General features: G+C 48.1%; 1 protein-coding gene across 13 annotated transcripts in view; it reads right to left on the bottom strand.

Moving 5' to 3' along the window:
* Positions 1-22,539, bottom strand: part of r3hdm2 (R3H domain containing 2) — a 269,089-nt gene that overhangs the window by 127,893 nt on the left and 118,657 nt on the right. For all 13 annotated transcript variants that reach the window (XR_015074450.1, XR_015074449.1, XM_085972623.1 and 10 more), the window contains one exon: positions 2,706-2,916. The gene's annotated coding sequence lies outside the window, so the exon portion shown is untranslated. The remainder of the gene's footprint in view (positions 1-2,705; positions 2,917-22,539) is intronic.

Below are 22,539 nucleotides of genomic sequence, written 5' to 3'. Positions count from 1 at the left end.
TCAGCTTCCTTTGCCATCAGATTCACCCCTGTCCTTGTTAGTCTCCCCAGTGAGGTTATTCTCTGGCTTTATTTTCCCGAATATTTAGAATGCCAAGTTATTCAAAAATTCAGAATTTTAATTGTTAATAAAGATGAGCGATATCTTTGTGAAAGATGTCTAACAATAGTGACGGAAAGAATGCCTATGCAATATCAAAATCATTTTGAAAGTTCCAAAAATTCAGCATTAACAGGAGCAAAACATTGAATTGTCCATTAATTTGAATTAAGCAACATAAATATCACAGCAAAATGAGAATTAAGTGCTAAAGAAAAACCTGAACTATCAGATAATTTGATTTAAGCGGTTTTGAATTAAGAGCAGCAGACTGTACTTAAACTACCTTGCCCACAAAGTGCCTGAGCCGTGACCTTAAAATAGCAGAGCAGGTTAGCAGCTAAACATCACCACCATGCTCCAGACCTCAGCCTGCCTGAGAGAAATGCTACTGGAGATCTGCTCGTATAAATACACGCGCATACATCTTGTATCTGGCTCAGTCACACTTCAGGAGTCACATTTTGTACACATTTCGCACACGTGCACTAATGGGCTTGAATTTTATATTCACGAAACTGCAACAAATCAAAACCAAGCAGGGAGGAAACGTACCAAAGAAAAGGAGGAACAAAAACGCCCAATCAGAAATCTGTTGCCCGTACAATAAGCGAGGAAGAGGAGGGGAAGCAACAAAAATCACACAAAGAAATTCTTTGAAAATCCATTTGGCGGCTATCTTATTTCTTCAGTAACCGAAGGAACAGTACTGGAAAAAAGGTTTCTAAAATAATAAACACATTTAAAAAAAAAAACACGCAATTTCACAACAAAATCATTAAACTTAAACATACAGTTGCCCCTGGAGTTTGAAATCTCTCCACAGTAATGATTCCATTCTCCCAGAAGTGTGTTGCCCTTTCAGGTGAATGGACTTGCTTCCATCACTGTCATAATGAAGTGCCTGAATGAAGAGGTTCAACTCGGTAACAGACTGAAACTACCAGAACGTACCAATGTCTCGCTGACGACAACATTCCCAGTGAGCAGCTTAAAGCCGCCTACCCTCGGAATCCAAATGAATGCCACATCTTGGAGCTGGGATGGTGGGGTGGGGGGCACATAACACACCAGCATTTTAAAAAACTGATCGACATCGGCCATCCACAGAGCATGTCATAACTTGCTGTCTGTTACAGCTACGGGCACTCCCTTCCAACAATGTAACCTCAGCCTCACTGTGAACAACTCCACGGGCGATCACAAGATAATTACAGATGTGGAAATCCCTGTGACCCATCGAAGTTCATCCATCCAGAATGGTCCCAACATCCAATTGATTTGTGAATGATTCCAGGGTTTTCGGCTCCACTACTCTTGCCAAGAGTCCACTGATCATTTTGTAAGAAGAAATTCCTGTTACCAGTCCTAAATTTGCCGCTTACCAATTTGAACCTGTGGGCCCCTCGTCTTACTCTTGCAATTTAAAGTCATTTTCCAGATTTATCTTGAACATACTCCAAATTGTTTACCATTTTATGTACAACTGAAAGTTCACTTCTCAGATGTTGCCAGTCAAGACTGAAAAGCCCAAGTTTCTCCAGTCTTTCCTCATGACCCCTGATGCTGGAGATCAACCTTATGGCTCTTTTCTGCACTGTCTCCAAAGCGTGAATGTCTCCCTTGCTCCTCAGTGACTAGAACTGGACAGAGAACTCATGGTAGGGTCTGACTGGAGATCTGTACAGTTTGATCACAACGTCCTATGACTTGTATTCTAGTTTTAGCCATGTAATTCAACATTCTATTGACTTGTTGACCTGCATTGCTCGGACATGTTGAGCACTTACTCTATAAGACTCCTAGGTCTTTTTCAACTTCACCCGTAGCTATTTCCACAACATTCATGGAACATGTGTGTTGCCCATTTTTCTTCCTATGGGCCATTTAAATTACTCCAAAATAACTCCAAGTTGAAAGAGATATGCCAAACATTCAGATACATCATGTATGAATGGATCAAAGGGTAGAAAATATTAAGCCATATGAGCAATGACATAAATCGTGCCATTCATGTAGAAATGACATGAAATATACTGGGCGGCCTGCTGGTGGCGCTGTCCAGGGAGAGTATAAATACTCGGGCACGGGCTCAGCTTGCTCAGGGACATTTTGTAAACAGGAACTAGTGAAGGATAACTAGACTTCCATGTTGTGAAACAGTCGATTAAAGCCTTGTTTAATACTCTAAGTGCCTAGTAGTTTTCTTACATCAAGCAATGTGCATTTTAAACACACTGGAACATTTGAATGGACCAAAGGGTATAAAGTTTCATCTGCCATTGTTCTGCCCACTCGCACATTTGTCCAGCTCATTCTGCAATTTATGCAAGATCTGCCAGTAAAATTTACATTCTTACCCCTCACTCCACGCACCTGTAACTAGCCAATTGAAAGTAGGTAAGAATGGCCCATACTCTCATGTGGAGAAATGACTCCCAATTAAAACAAGAATTTAAATAGCGACATTCTGAAACACCTAAAAAGACTGTTAGACAAATCTATGGGAGCTAGTTGTGGGCCTTTACTTGTACAGGAACTGCAAGGCTACATAAAAGATCCAAGCAAACCAAGTCAGTTCAGAAAACCATGCATAAAACTCTTACCAGGAGCTGGAGCCGGTGGTAATTTTGTGCTAAACCCGTATCACATAAAAAGCAAATGTTCCTTTTGTGGTCAAAGAAGTGGTGCCTCAATGGAACTGGACCTGTTCAGTGCTGGCAAATGTGCATCTCATGTTGCTGTTACTTGTGGAGTTCTCTGGATCGAGTACAGTATGTCTATGGTCAAAGCATGCTGCTGTCTCTCCTGAGCTCCCTGTGGGGATAAAAGACAAGCTATCAGATAATATCAATTTCATTTTTCATGGGCCCTATCCGTCAAAATTGCTTCATAAACAATAGGTGTTTCTAACATCTTTTGCTTTTCAGCACTAAATTTCCGTGGGAGGACAAAGTGACTATGATGCCTTTAACTGAATATACAGGGGAATAGGGGAAGGAGGAGCAGTGAGAATCCACTCAGCCACAGGATGCCCAAGGTCCTTAAAACATGCTCTACCAACAGACACACATTTTTAGGATTAATTCATGCCATTTCTTAAATGAGCACTGGGTACATTAAGTGCGTACTGACAGAACATGCAAGGTAACATACATCATATATAGGAAGGACAAAACAACAAAACCCTAAAAGCACCATGGTGGAGAAGTTTGGGCACAGTGTATTTCACAGAGGTACCTCCTCCATGTAAAATAGAAACTAAACTCAAAAGCAGCATCCAGTCTAGATCCATAATGTGTTGCGGTTCTGAAGTGAGGGGAACGTGCAAGAACAGGAAAGGCGTTTGGTTGCATATTGAAGCATGCCCCATCTCTGTGCACCTCTCCACACAGACACATTTTACACCAGATTTTTCTAGCATTACTAGCTTCTTTCCTTCTCTGCCTCAAACAGCACGGGTTTGTTAAAGTCAAAAGCTTTAAGGAGACTTACTTTGTGCGCTTGAGGAGATCATTATCAATAAGCTGTGAAATGGTTTAACAGTTTCTATGGACTTAGAAAGATTTAAGTCAGGTTCCTTATGATAGAAATGCTTTCCTTAAGTTTGAAGCCAAGGAGGGCAGCATGGTGGCATAGTGGTTAGCACTGTTGCCTCACAGCGCCAGGGACCCGGGTTCGAATCCGGCCTCGGGTGACTGTGCAAACTCCACACAGACATTCTCCCAGTGTTTGCGTGGGTTTCCTCTGGGTGCTCCGGTTTCCTCCCACAGTCCAAAGATGTGCGGGTTAGGTTGATTGGCTATGATAAAATTGACCCTTAGTGTTAGGGGGATTAAATACGTGGGGTTACGGGGATAGGGTGGGATATGTGTTGGTGTAGGGGTTACGGGGATCGGGTGGGATGTGTGTTGGTGTAGGGGTTATGGGGATCGGGTGGGATGTGTCGGTGCAGGCTCGATGGGCCGAAATGGCCTCTATCTGCACTGTGGGGTTTCTGTGATTCTGTGAATAAAGGCAGGACCCATTTGTCTGTTGATATTAGCTCAATGATGCAGATTGGTTAAATATAGAAAAGTCTTGTGTTTAGTGCATGCCTGTCATATTCCAGATGTGACAGATGTGCACTAGACATTACAAATGCTTTGTAATTTCATCCTAGGTTATAACCTGGAGCCTGAAACACTCAAGCAATTCACTGACTTATTAAACCCTATAAATGTACAAGTACCTACAATTACCGTTCCCACTACTTACATCCTCCATGTTTATCAGGGACAGCTGCCTATATCGGGCAAATAGCGCTAATTATTTGCTATTACCACAGGAGTCAATTACAACTTATAACACATCATGCGCACTGGCTATTTCAGGCAATTCATTACGTTCGTCACGTATTGTTATGATATATGTATTTCAATGACTCCATGGATCATTCTGGGTCTGTTTTGAGCCCACTGTGGGGGACTACGGTCTCCCGCGTAAAGAAATAGGCAACACAGCGAGCTACAAGAAATAGGTCTTTACTCCAACTCTCACAATACAGTACTGAATTCGTGAAGCCCGCGAGCCTGTGATGACTCACGGATTGGTCACCTGCTGGAACCTGATTGGTTTTCCTTCTAACAGCAGCAGGCAAGTCTGAACGTGCCTTATTCCTCTCAGCTTGCAACTGTCTTGCGGGGGGAGGGGAATACAGCAGTTAAAAGGGGATTATACAGGTTTATCTACATACACACAGTGTTTCCCCAATGTGGCAACGCCACATACGCCCCCCCAGAATCCTCGTTAACTGTAAAAGTCAGTCTCTGCGGAGGTTTGACCAAGCGGCCGTAGCGGCTGTAGTAGCCATCTGGCGTGTGAGGAGGGCTGTCTGGGAGGTCGGCCGGTTGGTTCGTCGGCTGGTCTGGCGGCTGGTCTGCCGGTGGGCTGGCTGGACGGGCTGCCGGCGAAGGTGGGGCGGCGGCCGGGAAGTAAGGTTCTGGCGTGTCTTGGTCCTCTTGTGGGGCCGCCGCCAACGCGGGAGGTCTGCCCCGCCGTGGGGGGAAGAGCCGGCCGAAACGGGAAGCCGAGGTCCAGGTGCGCCGGTTTGAGGCGGTCTACTGAAATAAGGTCCTGCTTCCCGCCGACATCGATAAGAAAAGCTTTGTCCCCCGTCTCCAATACTGGGAAGGAGCCGGTGTATGGTGCCTGCAGCGGGCCTCTGTGCGCGTCCCGGCGCACGAAGACGAACTCCGCATGTCGTAAGTCTCAAGGCACGTAGGACGGCTGCGGGCCGTGTTGCGAAGTGGGCACTGGACGGAATTGCTGGGCCGCGTCCTGGTGCAGGGAAAGCTGTCTGGCGGCCGACCATGGCTCCGTTGTCAGGGGGAGGAAGTCGCCTGGTACTCTGAGCGGTTGGCCGTAGACCATCTCGGCCGCAGAGGCCCTCTTTGGGTGCGGTATGCAATCCCAGGAGAACCCAGGGTAGTTTGTCGATCCAGCTGGTGTCAGCCAGGCTGGCGCAGAAGGAGGCTTTCAAAGAACAATGAAAGTGCTCGCAGAGCCCGTTGGCCTGCGGGTGGTAGGCTGTTGTCCTGTGCAACTTGGTGCAGAGGCCGGCGATGATGGCATTCCACAAGTGGGAGGTGAACTGGGGGCCTCTGTCCGAGGATATGTCGGTCGGCACGCCGAACCGGGCCACCCATGTCGAGACGAATGCTTGCGCAACGTCGGTCGTGGTGGTGGAGGCGAGGGGAACCACCTCGGGCCATCTGGTGGTGCGGTCGACGATCGTGAGCAGGTGTGTAAAACCATGCGACGGCGGCAAGGGGCCTACCAGATCGACGTGGACGTGGTCAAAACGCCTCTCGGGCACCGGGAAACACTCCAATGGCGCCTTGGTGTGCTGCTGGACCTTAGCACGCTGACACGGCACGCATGTGTTGGTCCAGTCTCTCACATCCTTGTGGAGTCCAGGCCAGACGAACTTGGCGGACATAAGTTTGAGACGCACGCATCCCTGGATGTGAAAGGCCGTGGATGATGTCGAAAACTCGCTTGCGCCAGGCGGATGGAACGACCGGCCTAGGCGAGGGGACTGAGACGTCGCACAGGAGGGTTGTGCCGGCTGCGTGGAAGTGGATGTCGGCCAGGGCGAGGCTGGTAGTTGACGTCCTGAGGGCCTGGATCTCCGCGTCGGCAGCCTGGTCTCTCGCCATGCTGGCGTAGTCGACGCCCAGGTGCACTGCGTGGAGCGAGGGTCTTGAGAGGCAGTCGGCCACCAAATTGTCCTTGCCGGCGACGTGGCGGATGTCCGTGGTGAACTCCGAGATGAAGTTGAGTTGGTGCTGTTGGTGCGCGGACCAGGGTTCGGTTACTTTGGCCATGGCGAAAGTGAGCGGCTTGTGGTCCACGAATGCGGTGAACGGCCGGCCTTCCAGAAGGAAACGGAAGTGCCGGATTGCCAGGAACAGGGCCAGGAGCTCTCTGTCGAGCGTGCTGTAGGCCTGCTCATTCTTGCGCAGCTGTCGACTGAAAAATGCCCGTGGCTGCCACGCGCCTTCGACCCACTGTTGCTGGACGGCGCCGACGGCGTAATCCGAGGCGTCCGTGGTGAGGGCGGTCTTGGCGCCCGGGATGGGGTGGGCCAGTAGTGTGGCGTTGGCCAAGGCGCTTTTGGTCTGGTGGAAGGCTGTCGCCATCTCGCTGGACCAGGTGAGTTGCTCTTTGCCCGTTTTGCCCCTGGTGGCTTCGTAGAGGGGGCGCATGAGTGCGGCAGCCTTGGGCACGAACCGGTGATAGAAATTGACCATCCCCAAAAATTCCTGCAGCGCCTTAACCGAGGTGGGCTGGGGAAAGTCCGCCACCGCCTGCACCTTGGAAGGTAGGGGAATGGCTCCCCTTGGCGAGATTCTGTGGCCGAGAAAGTCAATTTGGGCTGCTCCGAACTGGCATTTGGCCGGGTTGACGATTAGCCCGTGTTGGCTGAGGCGCTGGAAAAGGGAGCGCAAATGCGCGATGTGCTCGGCCTTGCTAGTACTGGCCACGAGGAGATCGTCCAGATAGACGAACAGGAAGCTCAGGTCACGTAGGACGGAGTCCATGAGCCGTTGGAAGGCCTGTGCGGCGTTCTTAAGCCTGAAGGGCATGCGCAGGAACTCGAACAGTCCGAAGGGGGTGATGACCGCCGTCTTCTGGACATCTGCGTGGTGGACGGGGACCTGATGGTAGCCGCGAATCAGGTCGACCTCGGAAAAGACGGACTTTCCTGCTAGGTGTGCCGAGAAGTCTTGGATGTGCGGAATGGGGTATCTATCGGGCGTGGTGGCGTCGTTGAGCCGTCTGTAGTCGCCGCAGGGGCGCCAGCCACCGCCCGGCTTGGGCACAATGTGGAGGGGGGACGACCAAGGGCTGTTCGAGCGGCGGATGATGCCCAGTTTTTCCATCGTGGCGAATTCTTCCTTGGCCACCGCCATCTTGGCTGGGTCCAGGCGTCTGGATCGAGCGAACACTGGTGGTCCCGTAGTGGCGATGTGGTGCTCGACCCCATGCTTGGCTGCCGCGGCTGAGAAGGTCGGTTGTGTGAGCCTCGGGAAATCTGCGAGTAGGCGGGCGTAGTCGTCATGCGCCGGGGCGGAGCAGGACCCGACGAGGGCCGGGCTGTTGCTCTGCTGGCAGGCCAGTGAAGCGAAAGTTGCTGCGTCGATCAGGCGCCTGTCGCGGACGTCGACCAGGAGTCCGTGGGCGCAAAGAAAATCGGCGCCCAGCAAAGGACGTGCCACCGAGGCCGTCACGAAATCCCACGTAAATCGCTGGCCGTTGAAACAAACCTCGGCCCGTCGCTTTCCGAAAGTAGCGATGGCTGCGCCATTTGCCGCCACGAGGGGTGGGCCGCTGCGGCCTGCCTGGATGTCGAGCTGGGAGGCAGGAATTATGCTGCATTGGGCTCCGGTGTCGCAAAGGAATCTGCGCCCTGAAAGAGTGTCGGTTAGGTACAGCAGTTTACCTGCGGTGCCGATGGCCATCGTGGTGGCGGGGGTGCGGTCGAGCGGGCCTAGGCGGCGGCGCGGGGCTGGTGCGTTGGGGCAGGTGGCCATCTTGGTTTGATCGAAAGAGCAGGGTGCTCTGCAGCGTTGGGCCTTGTGGCCGAAACGCGCGTGGTAGTAGCATAGTTCTGCGGCCTGGCGTGACGGCGCGCACTCGGTGGTGTCGGGGAGCCTCGCGGCTGCACAGCCGAGTTGGGCGACGGCGAAAACTTTGTCCGCGGCGGCTGCCAGTTGTACGCAGTCCGTGATCGGGGACCCCGCGAGGGCAGTCTCTACTCGCTGAGGAAGCAGGCTGAGGAAAAGGGCCCGAAACAAAAAGCACTGCGGTTCAGGGCCCAGGAGCGCAAGCATCCGGCTCATCAACTGGGTCGGGGTAGAATCGCCGAGGCCTGGTAGTGAGAGAAGCCTGCGGGCCCTCTCCTCCTTGGACAGGCCGTAAGCCTGCAGCAAGCGGCCCTTAATGGTTGAGTACTTGCCGGTCTGTGGTGGGTTCCCCAGCAGGTCGAGAACTTCGGCGGCGGTAGAGCTTGCTAGTGCTGAGACTACGTGGAGGTACCTTTCTTCATCGTCTTGAACCCTGCGAAGGGTGAATTGGGCCTCCGAGTGCGCGAACCAAGCTGGTGCTTGGTGTTCCCAGAAGGCGGGGAGCTTCAAGGACGCGGCGTCGGCCGACATCAGGCTGCTGCTGGTTGCCATCGGGTCGTTGCTGGCCTCTGTAGGGCTGCGTGAGTCGGGGGCTTCGGCCGCCGACATTCGGGGTCACCAATGTGGGGGACTACGGTCTCCCGCGTAAAGAAATAGGCAACACAGCGAGCTACAAGAAATAGGTCTTTACTCCAACTCTCACAATACAGTACTGAATTCGTGAAGCCCGCGAACCTGTGATGACTCACGGATTGGTCACCTGCTGGAACCTGATTGGTTTTCCTTCTAACAGCAGCAGGCAAGTCTGAACATGCCTTATTCCTCTCAGCTTGCAACTGTCTTGCGGGGGGAGGGGAATACTGCAGTTAAAAGGGGATTATACAGGTTTATCTACATACACACAGTGTTTCCCCAATGTGGCAACCACAATCTCTCATTTCGGAACTCGAATCCCACCAATGCTTCAGTTACCAGCAACTGCTGCAAAGATTTAAGAAAACCTGTCCCTCCTGCATTTTTTTTTAACCAGTTCCCGGTTCTTCAATCGGGAATTTGGGAACATTGGAAAACCGTTTGTCCAGGATTTAAACCAACCATCTGTTGATCGTTTTCCATGTTAAATTCTGTTACTAATAACCACAGGGACGGACTTGGAATCCAGTCAGCCGTTGGGTTTCCTTCTCTGTTCCCGTTCTCTCTCGGTGTCTCTAAAAGACAATACACCGTCCAACGCTTATAGCGGACTAATCGTGCCCGCTATAAGCGGCGGGGACTGTACTTGGATTCCCACAAAGCACACATGAGCAGAGGACTTAAAGAAACAGGCCAAGTTAACAGCTCAACATCACAACCACATTCCAGACCCAGACTGTGAATAGCACCATGGAGATCAGCTGGTTGTAATAATTTATGAAGATAAAAATCAGTATTAATGGACACATTAAGTACATTTTTCACTGCACATTAATTTTGATGAGGAAAAGGAAAGTCAGATTAAAAATCTTGAAATGACTGAGATGGTTAAGGTACATAATCATTAGTGTCAGCAAAGTACAAACAGTACTTCAGTGGTGCTTCATGTGGCCTTTTGATATATACAAGATCATTTTTAATACCTGTATCACTTATTATTTTTGCAAAATAAAAGGATAAAAGTATTATTGTGAAAATGACAATTATGGACAGCCCGCTTAATGCCTTTCACTAGCTCACTGAGATAATCTGTACACCAGCTTTTTAAAAAGGTCTGTTCACTCGTCATCGCACCCATGAGCTACCTCTGTGACAGGAGTCAGTATACTGGACTCTTGTATCGATCTGTACAGCCACGTTCACACAGGCATGAATTCATCATGGACTGCACTGCCACACAAAAAACTTAACATAAACTACGCAAGCTCTCGCCTCTTTCGGGATTGAAGTCGGCCATCCTCAGGAAGTCCAATGGCCTGCACAGCTTTTGGCTTTGATATTAGTTAGCACGCGCGCAAAACAGTGGGAGGTGACAGTGACATTGAAATGAGGGGCGTCAGTGCTGGGGAATGGAATGCTTCTTATTTGTCAGCCCGTGTCAAGATCAAGCACTTCCAAGTCAGTTATAGCGTGGGTCAGATGCCACATGAAGCTGCCTGTACTCTTCCCAACAATGTGCTTCAACCACAGATTTAAAAGTGGGAATTTTCTATTGCCCACACCAGTAATTTCTTGTAAGTTGGATGAGACTACCAATTAGTGCTGAATTATGGTCAGCTTGGTGCTGCGGACTCAAACCTACAGTGAACTGGGTTGAAGTGGTCCAAACTCCTTTCACATAGGACCCCTTTACAGCTTACCAGCCAGTCCCCTCGAGAGATGAGTGTTAACAATATTACCTGGCAGCTGCACCCCCGCAACCTCTGACCATTTAAACAATAGGAATCTCAAAACCTGGGTTTGCATAATATTGCGATGTGGGCCATACTGCAGTAATTATGGGCACTCTAACCTCTACTGCCATATTGTGATACCATTCAAGCTTCTTAAATTCCTGCTGAACCATCCAACCCAATGCATGATAACTAAACATTGCATTAAAACAGGAACTAAATGAAATGCTAAGTTTGTGAAATTTAGATTCAATTACAGTCCATGTGAATAAATCAAAAAGCTTCATTAAATGAATTCTGAACAGTTAAAAAGGAATCTCTAAATAACACATCTTGAAAGCATATTGCAAATGAATAAAATCATATGATTTACAGTAAGTTTAAACAGAATATGTGAAGTTGATCTCATGAATGAATCCGTGAACATTTCCTCAGATACTGCCAAAGAGGTCGCTATGGAAACCATGAAGATGACGACAGCTGCTCAGTAAGGAAAAAAATGGAATGAACATTCTACAACCCGCTGGCAGTCAAAGCTTCCATTTAAGGCTTTTAGCATATAAAAAAATGCGTCATATTCTTTAAGGCACTCCCCGTCATTTGAGTTAAATGCGACCTGTCCTGTATCCACCTAAAACACCATTAAACACACAAACAGCACTTGAACAATAACACGATGAATTGTTGCCTTCAAGTTAAGGAATTGTCAATCATTGCAACAATAACCTAATTTTGTCACTGAGCTTAACAGTGTGGACTGTCCTGAGCACTGGCAATATGACAGACCTGAATGCAATTGAGTTCGAAGTAAAAGAGACAAAACTATTATAGCACAATTCAAGTCTCTGGACCATGCCAGGATACAACTTTCATTGATGTTAATTCAATATATTGAAATGCAACGACGAGGGAGCCTGTGAGCACTAAGTAAACAAAACAGACGGAGTGCTTCCTCACTGCATTGCTGTGTACACAGGATAGGCTAGCGATATCACTAAAGTAGCAGGCAGTTGTCCACCTTGAGTAGTACAGTCTGCAACAAAAATAGAAGCCTTTTTAAAAAAAAAAAACGAATTAATTAGCAGGTAAGAGGGAAACCATGGCATGCTTCTGACAGATACAATATTTACCCAAGTGGACACAGTGTCACAACACGTTAGTTTATAGAAACTGTACTATCGCTGAGATTTTAGTGCAGCATAAAGATGGGACTGTGGCATTTTCATACTGCGAACAACACCCCAATTAAAGATTTTGTCCTTCCAACTTGGATTATGCCTGCAGAGTGCATTTTGAGCTACATAAACACGAGGATGAAGTACTCGTGGGAGCAACTCAAGGCGATGAATCGAGAATATCACACAAGCATACAAGTACAAATTTTTGATTTACATTTATTTTTACTGTAATTCATTAGTACCAATGTGCTAAATAAACTCGACAACACTGTGGAAGAGATTCGTTAGTCCCCATTTTCTGAAAACTCCCTGTATAAGCTGCAGTTTTATCTCCGAATTTGTAGATTTTTTTTTGAAATGTTGCTTTTCCACCATCAGGTGGCCAATATGTTCCTGGTCCTGTGATATTGCACGTCAATTACTTTCATCACCAATAGCCTTCTCATTTGATTTTCGATTTTCTCCCCAGCCCCGATTAACCTGTAGCTGGAGCTAGGCAATGCTACCGTCAGAACAGAAGAGCTATGATTAGAGTTCGGAAGCATCTGTACATCTCCCAGCGCCACGGTGTACTGCATTGGTGCTCCAAGTGGAGTCACCACATTAATGTGTGATGACATACATGCCTAATTCAGCCGTGATTGTTGATTACTTTATACACAACACTGAATAATTCAGCACAAAACTAAGGATTGAATAACTTAGTATGTGTCATTTCAGATTCGCTTTTCCCAGCTCCGATGCTGAATTTCATGGAAATGGATGGAGCTGTTTGGAGATGTCTGCAGGCTGTCCCTTAACATCCCAACTTTAATCAATGAGATCCGAATCCAAGAAACACAGAAACAGAAGGCATCAGTAGATTTCAAAAGGAAAGGACAGTTACAGTTAAACACCAGACCAGGTCTGCAGAAAGTAGAAAATTCCCAAACAACTGCTTTTGGGACTTCCTTGCAAAGTTAAAGTATAATAGGTAAAGCTGTGGCCTCTAAGAGCAGAGCGTTCATTAGATGCAGGGAGCAGAATTTCTCCACCTACAGACTAAACCTACAGAGAGAAGTTACGAATGCTACAGATCTCAGAAAAATGTACAGGTTGCGACCACACTACATGCAACTTCATCCGGTGTCTCCCATCTCCTCAAATTTCAGAATTTAATGAAAGGCCTAATTAAGGCTATCAAAACAAAAAAACTGAGTCATTTGCGCTTTGGACGTCCTGTGTGGGTTTTTTTGGCCTGAGCTACCTTGAAGAATTGTACTGGAGAGAACAAAGCTTTCATTTTGAAACTGCTAAGAGAAGCTATTTCAGTGCGAGATGTGATCTTCCCATTGAGAGTCTGAGGATTTCATTCACGCCCACACACAGCTTCAGTAACAATTGACGTAGATGGCGGATGAAGAGCTGAAATTCATGAATTACTGCAGTGGAGTTCCCATCAACCAACACAACTGCCTGCAAGACACATGATGAAATCAGATCAAGGAAAGGAAGCCTTTGCTTCTGTTAGTGAAAGTATTTTATGAAAAACTGGGTCACAGTCTCAGGGCAATTTTCTTAGAAATGGTACAGAAAATATGACAAGAGTAAGGGCGAAGAACTTATTCCATCTGGTTACAGTATGGTTCATTGTAAACTTCTGTGCACACATGCTGTATTTCACCACAACAAAAGATTGTGATATTTGAGAGCAGGACAGGCTGCGTTGCTGATGAAGGAGCAGTCATTCATTTGCTTACCAGTGATGCACCCAATAATCCTAAAGCTGGAACATCCTTTGATACACAGAATACATCCGTCAGAAATGTAACGCTTCAGGAAAGATGCCTCAATCCATGCCAGCTACGTTTACCCGAGGCAGACACACACACATCAATGCCAGCCACCACACTTATTATCACTACAAAATGGATTCCAGTCAGCAAGGGTAAAATTGCAATATTATTCGGTGAATTTCATGCAAGCCTTCTGCTTTTAGGGTTAAACGCAATCAAACCAAATAAATCTCCCCCCCACCCAATCCCATGAATTCCAAAGCTGAGGTTAAACCCAATAATGCCCAGAAATGTCAACAGTGACACACTGCAATCCTGGTATAATAAGTGCGTCTAATCTTCTCACTGTACCAATGAGCAGCACTGATGTACAGCACGCCGCCAGTCGTCTGCATTATATGCAAAAGCTGAATGAAGGTATGGGGGAGGAGGCACCGGGAATGCAGCTAATGCTCCACTTGCCCTCCTTTCAGCAGTATACGTTTGACTACCGTTGTATTAAGATTTGATGATTGGGACTTCCCTTCCGAAATTGCTTTGTTAATTAAAGCTGAAGTGTTTCGATTATAAACATTCAGTGCTCTTTTTGGAAAAAGCATGGATTTCTTCACAGGATTTGCTGACCCAAACTTGGCACGGGGGGGGGGCGGGGGGAAATCAGAAGGCCTGATGGTGAACACGAGCAAACAATTTTAGTTATACAGTGAGAACCTATTAAAGACAAGTTACATGTTTGATGGAGGGACGTCAATGCTGGCTCATAAGTCTCTCCTGCACTTTGCCCTGGGAACTACAATAGCATTTCTCCAGACCAAATAACAGTTTAGAATGGGTTTAAGTCCCAGAATATCAGGAATCAGCAAATGTTCTGCCTTTCCACTTGCTCCTTTTAGAATATATCGGCATTAAAAACCCATAAAGGCGTTGTGTTTTACAGTACAATAGCACCTCCTATATTCAATACAAAAAAAGGTTATAAAGATAGCAACTAGTCACACGCGATTTTTCAATTAATAGACAATGGTCCTATTGCTTTCTGAAGGTTTCACTCGATGTGCTACAACATACCACAGTACAGTCTGTGTGTTTGCCAAGTATCTGGACTCTCATACCAGACACAGATCGAAAAGGATAGTGAAGTCTGAACAAAGGCAGCTTAAATAAAACCCCACCCTTTTGGGTACTAGGTCTTTCTGTTTGAAACAGGAACGCTACCAGACTGACATCACGCTGCTGCTGATCTGCCATGCCATTGCTGACCGGCAGTCTGGGGTGGAAGCGTGGTTACACTGTTCAGTGTAGTCTCATTCTCAGCTGGGGAACGCAGCACAGCTTCGGGGGGGGGGGGGGGGGGGGCAAGAGACTAATGAATTTTAAACTGTAAATCAGTGAGGGAAATGGGGGGGTCGTTATGGTTTTCCTTCAGGTAACTATTAACTTAAAAACAAACTGATAACTCAGGAAAACAGTAAAAAAAACTGGACCTTTACCCTCCAAATAGCAGCAGTGCAGAATACACTCAACTATCCATTTAGCTATCAGTTCTTTGATCACGTCCCGTCTTTTCACCATGGGAAATAAATAACTGTTCAGACTTATAAAAGACACGTAGTAGAGCGGAGATGTGCTGCAACGATGAACAGACGTGTTGTGAACCCCTTGGATGCCGAGAGGCCAAACTGCATCGCCCTCTACTGAAAGCTTTGCCCCTGAAAGGTACATTACATACTGTAGAATGTACAGCACAGAAACAGGCCCTTCAGCGCAACTGGCCCATGTCCGTGTTTATATTAGCAGAGCTCGAGATCATCGTGGGGGAGGGGGGGGTCAGCCCCAATCACAGCATGGAGCCATCATTGGGGCGGGGAGGTTGCGGTGGTTCTGCAATCGCATCAGGGGGGAGAGAGAGAGACAGAGGGGGAGACAGAGAGAGAGCGAGAGAGAGGCAGAGAGGAGGCAGAGAGAGAGAGACAGAGAGAGAGAGAGAGACAGAGAGAGACAGAGAGAGACAGAGAGAGAGAGAGAGAGAGAGAGACAGAGAGAGAGAGAGAGACAGAGAGAGACAGAGAGAGAGAGAGAGAGAGACAGAGAGAGAGAGACAGAGACAGAGAGAGAGAGACAGAGAGAGAGAGACAGAGAGAGAGAGACAGAGAGAGAGAGAGACAGAGAGAGAGAGAGAGAGAGAGAGAGAGAGAGAGAGAGAGAGACAGAGGCAGAGAGAGAGAGAGAGAGAGACAGAGTGTTAGATCTGTGATTCTTAGAGTATGATGTTTTTCAGTAACTACACGGATGCTGTAACTTAACAATCAACAGGTGTTCACTGGAGTAGGGTAGTCTCAAGACTGGGGGTACAGAGGCATGCTCAAGGCTTATATACAGGTGTGGTCACTGCCGGTACTACAGTATACAGGAGCTGTAAAAGTAGTTCTCTCTTAAAGGTACATACACTACAATTCCTCCCCTTTTAGATTAGCAGTACCCATAATATTCAAATAACAATTAACACTTTAACATGCACATTAAACAGAAATAGTCCATTTATAGATTCAGTCTTTGGGGCGGCTTCCTGATCCTTTCTGGATAGCGCCTTTCCTGAGGTTCTTGTTCTTGGTGCGGAGGCGATTCTGGCCCCCTTTCGTCGGCTAGTTCATCAGTTTCCACTGCTACTGTTTCTGAGGTAGATGCTACCGGTATGTTGGGTTCATCCCCAGGTACGCGAGTCATGGGGTTGACTCGTTCCTGTGACGCTAAGATCTGATCGACGTGGCGTCTCACAATGTTCTCCCCGACATCCACTGTGTACATTAATGACCCCTGCCGTGTGCATATCGTTCCGGGTTGCCATTTCTCTGTTCGGTAGTCACGGGCCAAGACTGGTTGTCCTACATTGAAGCTCCTTGTCGGCTTCTCATTGATGTGCTGGAATTGTTTATCCTCAACATTTCTTCGCACATTTGGTCTGAGCAAATCCAGACGAGATCTCAACCTTCGGTTAAAGAACATCATGGCCGGGGTCTGGTTGGTAACTGCATGTGTCGCATTTCTGTAGGCTAACAGGAAATTGTCCACCTTATGCTGCAGTGGAATTTCATCATCGCACATGGCCTTTATCGCCTTTTTAATGGTTTGTACGAACCTCTCAGCCAATCCATTTGTGGCTGGATGGTACAGGGCGGATGTGTAATGCCTTACCCCATTCCTTCTCATAAATTTCCAAAACTCTTCGGACACAAACTGTGGTCCATTATCAGAGCAAATCTTCTCTGGCAAGCCGTTCCTGGCAAATATGGTCCGTAGGACTGCAATCGTTTTCTCTGCAGTGGTTGAGGACATTTTGATCACCTCAGGCCATTTCGAGTGAGCATCCACTGCTAGTAAGAACATTGAGTCCATGAATGGACCAGCAAAATCAATATGCACCCGTTGCCATGGAGAGGAGGGCCACTCCCATGGGTGTAGAGGGGCATGTGGTGGTGCATTTTGGACCTTCTGGCATCCTGAGCAGCTCTTGGTTAGGTCCTCAATTTGTTGATTGATCCCCGGCCACCACACATAAGCCCTAGCAAGGCTTTTCATTTTCACCCCTCCCAGATGACCTTCGTGAAGCTCATTTAGCACTCTCTCCCTTAACTTGGGTGGAATTACCACTCGGGATCCACACAACACTGTCCCCTGGCATACTGACAGCTGTTCTCTTCTGGATGAGAATGCTGGCAACAGCGAGTCGCCATGTGTTGGCCATCCCCTCACCGTCAAATCATATACCCGAGACAGTGTCGGATCATTGCGGGTCTCCTTCTCTATATCCGCGTTAGTTACTGGCAATCGTTCAATTATTGACGAATAAAATATCTCGATAGGGTCCACTGCTGGTGCTTCCTCCACAGTAGGCAGTGGCAGGCGTGATAGCCCATCAGCGTTTCCATGCTGTTTCGTGCCTTTATATTCTATTCATATTTCATATTGGTTCACCCCTAGAAAAAGGGACCATCTTCGTAACCGTTGTGCAGTCATCACCGGAACGCCCTTTTTTGGATTAAAGATGGAGACAAGTGGTTGGTGGTCAGTCAGCAAGGTGAACTTCTGCCCATGCAGATAGTGGTTGAATTTTTTTTACTCCCCATACTAGGCTGAGGGCCTCCCTGTCAATCTGGGCATAGTTGCGCTCGGCTGAGGTTAGTGATCGAGACGCAAAGGCTACTTGCCTCTCCCACCCGTCTGGGAATTTGTGCGACAGCACCGCTCCAATACCATAAGGTGATGCATCACATGCCAAACGAATTGGTAGTGCTGGGTTGAAATGGGCCAACACCTCTTTTGATGTGATCAATTCTTTGCACTTCTGGAAAGCTCGTTTACGTTCGTCATTCCACTTCCATGGTACCCCCGTCTGCAGTAGGGTGTTCAGTGGGTGTAATACTGTAGACAAATTTGGTAAGAACTTATGGTAGTAGTTCACCAGCCCGAGGAACGACCTCAGTTGTGACACATTTTCCGGTGCTGGAGCCTTGACTACTGCCTCAATCTTTTCAGGGGACTTATGTAACCCCTCTTCATCAATAACGTGGCCACAATACGAGATCTGCTTCTGGAAAAACTCGCACTTGTGGCGATTAGCTCGTAGCCCATATTCCTTTAATCTGGTGAGCACCTTCTCCAAGTTGGCGAGGTGATCACTGTCATTTTCGCCCGTGACCAGGATGTCGTCCAAATAACACTGGGTCCCTGGAATCCCTTGCAGGACTTGATCCATCGCCCTTTGCCAAATAGCCGGAGCCGATGCTACCCCGAACACCAGCCGGTTGTATTGGTAGAGACCTTTATGAGTGTTGATCGTGAGGTATTGTTTCGAGGCTTCTTCTACCTCCATTTGCAAGTACGCCTGGGCTAGATCAATTTTGGTGAAGCGTTTACCTCCAGATAGCGAGGCGAAAATATCCTCAATCCGTGGAAGCGGATATTGTACCGTGTGAAGGACTGGGTTCACTGTCACCTTAAAATCCCCACAGATGCGGACCTTCTTTGTTTCCCCAGGCATATTACTCAACGACCTCTTCATTACAGGAATGATGGGTGTAGCCCACTCGCTCCAGTCTACTTTGGACAGTACTCCTGAACGTTCCAACCCTTCCAGCTCTGCTTCGACGGCTGGTCGGATCGCATAAGGCACTGGTCTGGCCTTAAGAAACTTTGGGCTTGCATTTTCCTCTATTTTAACCGTTGCTGTTATGCCTTTTAGTGTTCCTAGTCCCTCCTGGAACATTTCTTTTGCGTCAGTTAGCATTTTTGACAGTCGTCCAGGTGTGACGTCGTCATCCTTTTTGGCCTCAACCTTCAGTGCCTGTATGGAATGCCAATCTAATTGTATCTTCCGGATCCATTCACGTCCTAGTAGTGGTGGTCCTCCATCTGGCAATACATATAGGTCCGTTTTAGGTATTTCCTGGCCTTTGTATATCACTTTCACCCTTATTTTTCCTTTGGGGTAGACTTTTTGCCCCGTGTACATCTTCAAGACAATCTCTGTAGCTTTCAAGGGTATGTGTGAAAATAGCCGCTTGTAGTCCCTTTGGTTTATGACTGTTAGGGCTGATCCTGTGTCCAATTCCATTTTCACTTGGACTCCGTCTATCTTGAGTGTGACCCAGATAGTCTGGTGATCCTCCATTTTGGTTACCTTCTGTAGTTTCAGACAACCCAGCTCCTTGCTTCCGGAGTCTGTATCACTTTTCTGTTCGTCTGAACTACTGTCCATCACCTTATGTACCTTTTTGTACTTCTCCTGTGGAGATTTCTTGCTGTTGGTTTTCTTCCCTGACCTGCAGACTCTTGCTATGTGTCCTGCTTTTCCACACTGTCTGCACACTTGGTCCTTGAACCAACAATCCTTCTGGTCGTGTGTTGTTCTGCCGCAGCGATAACACTTCCCTGTTCCATATGACATTTCATTGGTGCCATATTCTTGCGGTCTCCGTTGTATCTCTGCAGCGCCCCTTGCGGCTGCTTCGTGTGATACTGCCATGCTGAAAGCCTTGTCCAGCATAAGATCCTTTTCTGATAGAAGCCGTTTCTGGGTTCCTTCACTCCGAAGCCCACACACAAACTTGTCCCTTAACGTATCTGCTAGTCCCACTCCAAACTGGCAGTGTTTCCATAGCTTGCGCAGCTCCGTTAAGGACTCAGCATTACTTTCGTCTTTATGCTGGTTCAGTTTGTGGAACTTAAATCTTTCTGCTATCAGCAGCGGTGTGGGGTTTAAGTGGTCCTGTAGGATTTCTACTATGCTTCCGAAATTCTTATCCACGGGCTTCTCTGGGGTTATTAGGTTTCGCAGTAAGCCATAAGTTTTTGCACCCATGGAATTTAACAAAACCAGTGCTTTCCTAGCATCTGGCACTTCATTCGCCCTGCAGTACACCTCAATGCGTTCCACATATGTCGCCCAATCTTCGACTTCATTGTCGAACGCAGAGATACTGCCACTCTTCGGCATCCCTGGGTGTGATTTAACTGTCAAAAATGGCGTCTCCCGCGCTCTCCCTTGTTCTCCGCTGGCACAAAATGGCGTCTCCCACGCTTTCCTTTCTTCCCGCGCTCGCCCTTCTTCTCCGCTGCGGCTTCTAAAAATGGCGTCTCCCGCGCTCTCCCTTCTTCTCCGCGGCTCAATGGCATCTCCCGCGCTCTCCCTTCTCCCCGCGGACGCTGTTCAGCCCTGGCTGTGCTCTGCGCGTTCTCCTGTGCGCCTTTCCCGTTTCCGCTGCTCGAGTCCTGAACCCGGCTGCTGCTTTACCCTCTCTCTCTCTGTTTTTGTTTTTCCTCGACGCCGCTCGGTTTTCAATCCCCGGCTGCGCCCTGTGCGCTTCACCCTCTCTCTTACCCCGTCGACGCTGCTCGGCTTTTTCTTTGCAGTCGGTCGGCTCCAGCCGCCGCTGTCCGGGAAGGGTCTGCGCTGTACCTGTTGCCAGTCTGTTGCTGGATCGTCGTGGCTGGGGAACCAAGCCCAGCTCTCAACAGCCTCCCCTGCGATGTTCACTCTCTGCCGGACGACTGGGCGGTTGCTCGTGGTCGACGCCCGTGTTTCTGGCCTCGACTTTCTTCCGCCGCCCTCCTGGAGCGAATCCTTGAAGGGAAATGCAGAGTTGCAGGTAGATTCGAATCGACCTCGTCGCCACTGTTAGATCCGTGATTCTTAGAGTATGATGTTTTCCAATAATTATACGGAGGCTGTAACTTAACAATCAACAGGTGTTTATTGGAGTAGGGTAGTCTCAAGACTGGCAGTACAGTGGCATGCTCAAGGCTTATATACAGGTGTGGTCACTGCCGGTACTACAGTATACAGGAGCTGTAAAAGTAGTTCTCTCTTAAAGGTACATACACTACAGAGAGAGAGAGACGGAGCGAGAGAGAGAGAGAGAGACGGAGCGAGAGAGAGAGAGAGAGACGGAGCGAGAGAGAGAGAGAGAGAGACGGAGCGAGAGAGAGAGAGAGAGAGACGGAGCGAGAGAGAGAGAGAGAGAGACGGAGCGAGAGAGAGAGAGAGAGAGACGGAGCGAGAGAGAGAGAGAGAGAGACGGAGCGAGAGAGAGAGAGAGAGAGAGACGGAGCGAGAGAGAGAGAGAGAGAGACGGAGCGAGAGAGAGAGAGAGAGAGAGACGGAGCGAGAGAGAGAGAGAGAGAGACGGAGCGAGAGAGAGAGAGAGAGAGACGGAGCGAGAGAGAGAGAGAGACGGAGCGAGAGAGAGAGAGAGAGACGGAGCGAGAGAGAGAGAGAGAGAGAGAGACGGAGCGAGAGAGAGAGAGAGAGAGACGGAGCGAGAGAGAGAGAGAGAGAGACGGAGCGAGAGAGAGAGAGAGAGAGACGGAGCGAGAGAGAGAGAGAGAGAGACGGAGCGAGAGAGAGAGAGAGAGAGAGACGGAGCGAGAGAGAGAGAGAGAGAGACGGAGCGAGAGAGAGAGAGAGACGGAGCGAGAGAGAGAGAGACGGAGCGAGAGAGAGAGAGAGAGAGACGGAGCGAGAGAGAGAGAGAGAGACGGAGCGAGAGAGAGAGAGAGAGAGACGGAGCGAGAGAGAGAGAGAGATTTCTGCCGAAGCATCCTTCGCACCCAAAGAAAAACGCCAACAAATGCATGCAGAGCCGAACTAGGCAGATACCCACTGATAATAAACATCCAAAAACGAGCACTAAACTTCCTAAATCACCTCAAATCTAGCTCCCCAGACACCCTTCATTTCAAAGCCTTTCAGACCCAAGAGCTAAACCCAGAAAAGAGTCCCCTGAGTCAGCTGCTACTGAAACTAAGTACTCAGCCGGACCCTGACCAGCCCCAGACCAACACAGCCGTCCAAACACCAATCCGAGTGAACCAAATCATTAAAAAATGCAAAGAAACCTACCTGGAACATTGGAACAAAATAACCGAAAGCCAAAGCAGATTAGAATGTTACCGGGCCCTAAAAAGAGAATATAAACTGGCAGACTACCTCACGACCATCAGAGACACAAAACAGAGACAGACCCTCACCAGGTACAGACTAAGCGACCACCAACTGGAAATTGAAAAAGGCAGATACAAGAAATCCTGGCAGCCTAGAGAGAATAGAATATGCGATCAATGTCTGGCTGGCGAGGTTGAAACAGAAATGCATTTCCTCCTAAAATGCGAAAAATTCAACACATCAAGAAACATATTATTCAACAAGCTAAGCCAAACAACCCCAGATTTCAAGGAATTGGATGATCTGTCAAAATTGAGATTAGTCCTAGGAGAAGGAGACAGACCATACCTTGGGGCTAAATATGTAACAACATGTCACAACCTGAGGACTGTTTAAAAGTAAGACTGTTTAAAATTAATATTGAACGTACCAAATGAAGTAGAAAGACTGTTTAAAATTAATATTGTTTAAAAGTAATATTGTATATACCCAACAAATGTCAAATCGATT

The sequence above is a fragment of the Somniosus microcephalus genome, chromosome 33 (assembly GCF_052327205.1).
Source record: "Somniosus microcephalus isolate GS21.2 chromosome 33, FLI_Smic_1.0, whole genome shotgun sequence".
NCBI classification, from domain to species: Eukaryota; Metazoa; Chordata; class Chondrichthyes; order Squaliformes; family Somniosidae; genus Somniosus; species Somniosus microcephalus.
This window is presented reverse-complemented; position numbering and strand designations above follow the sequence as displayed.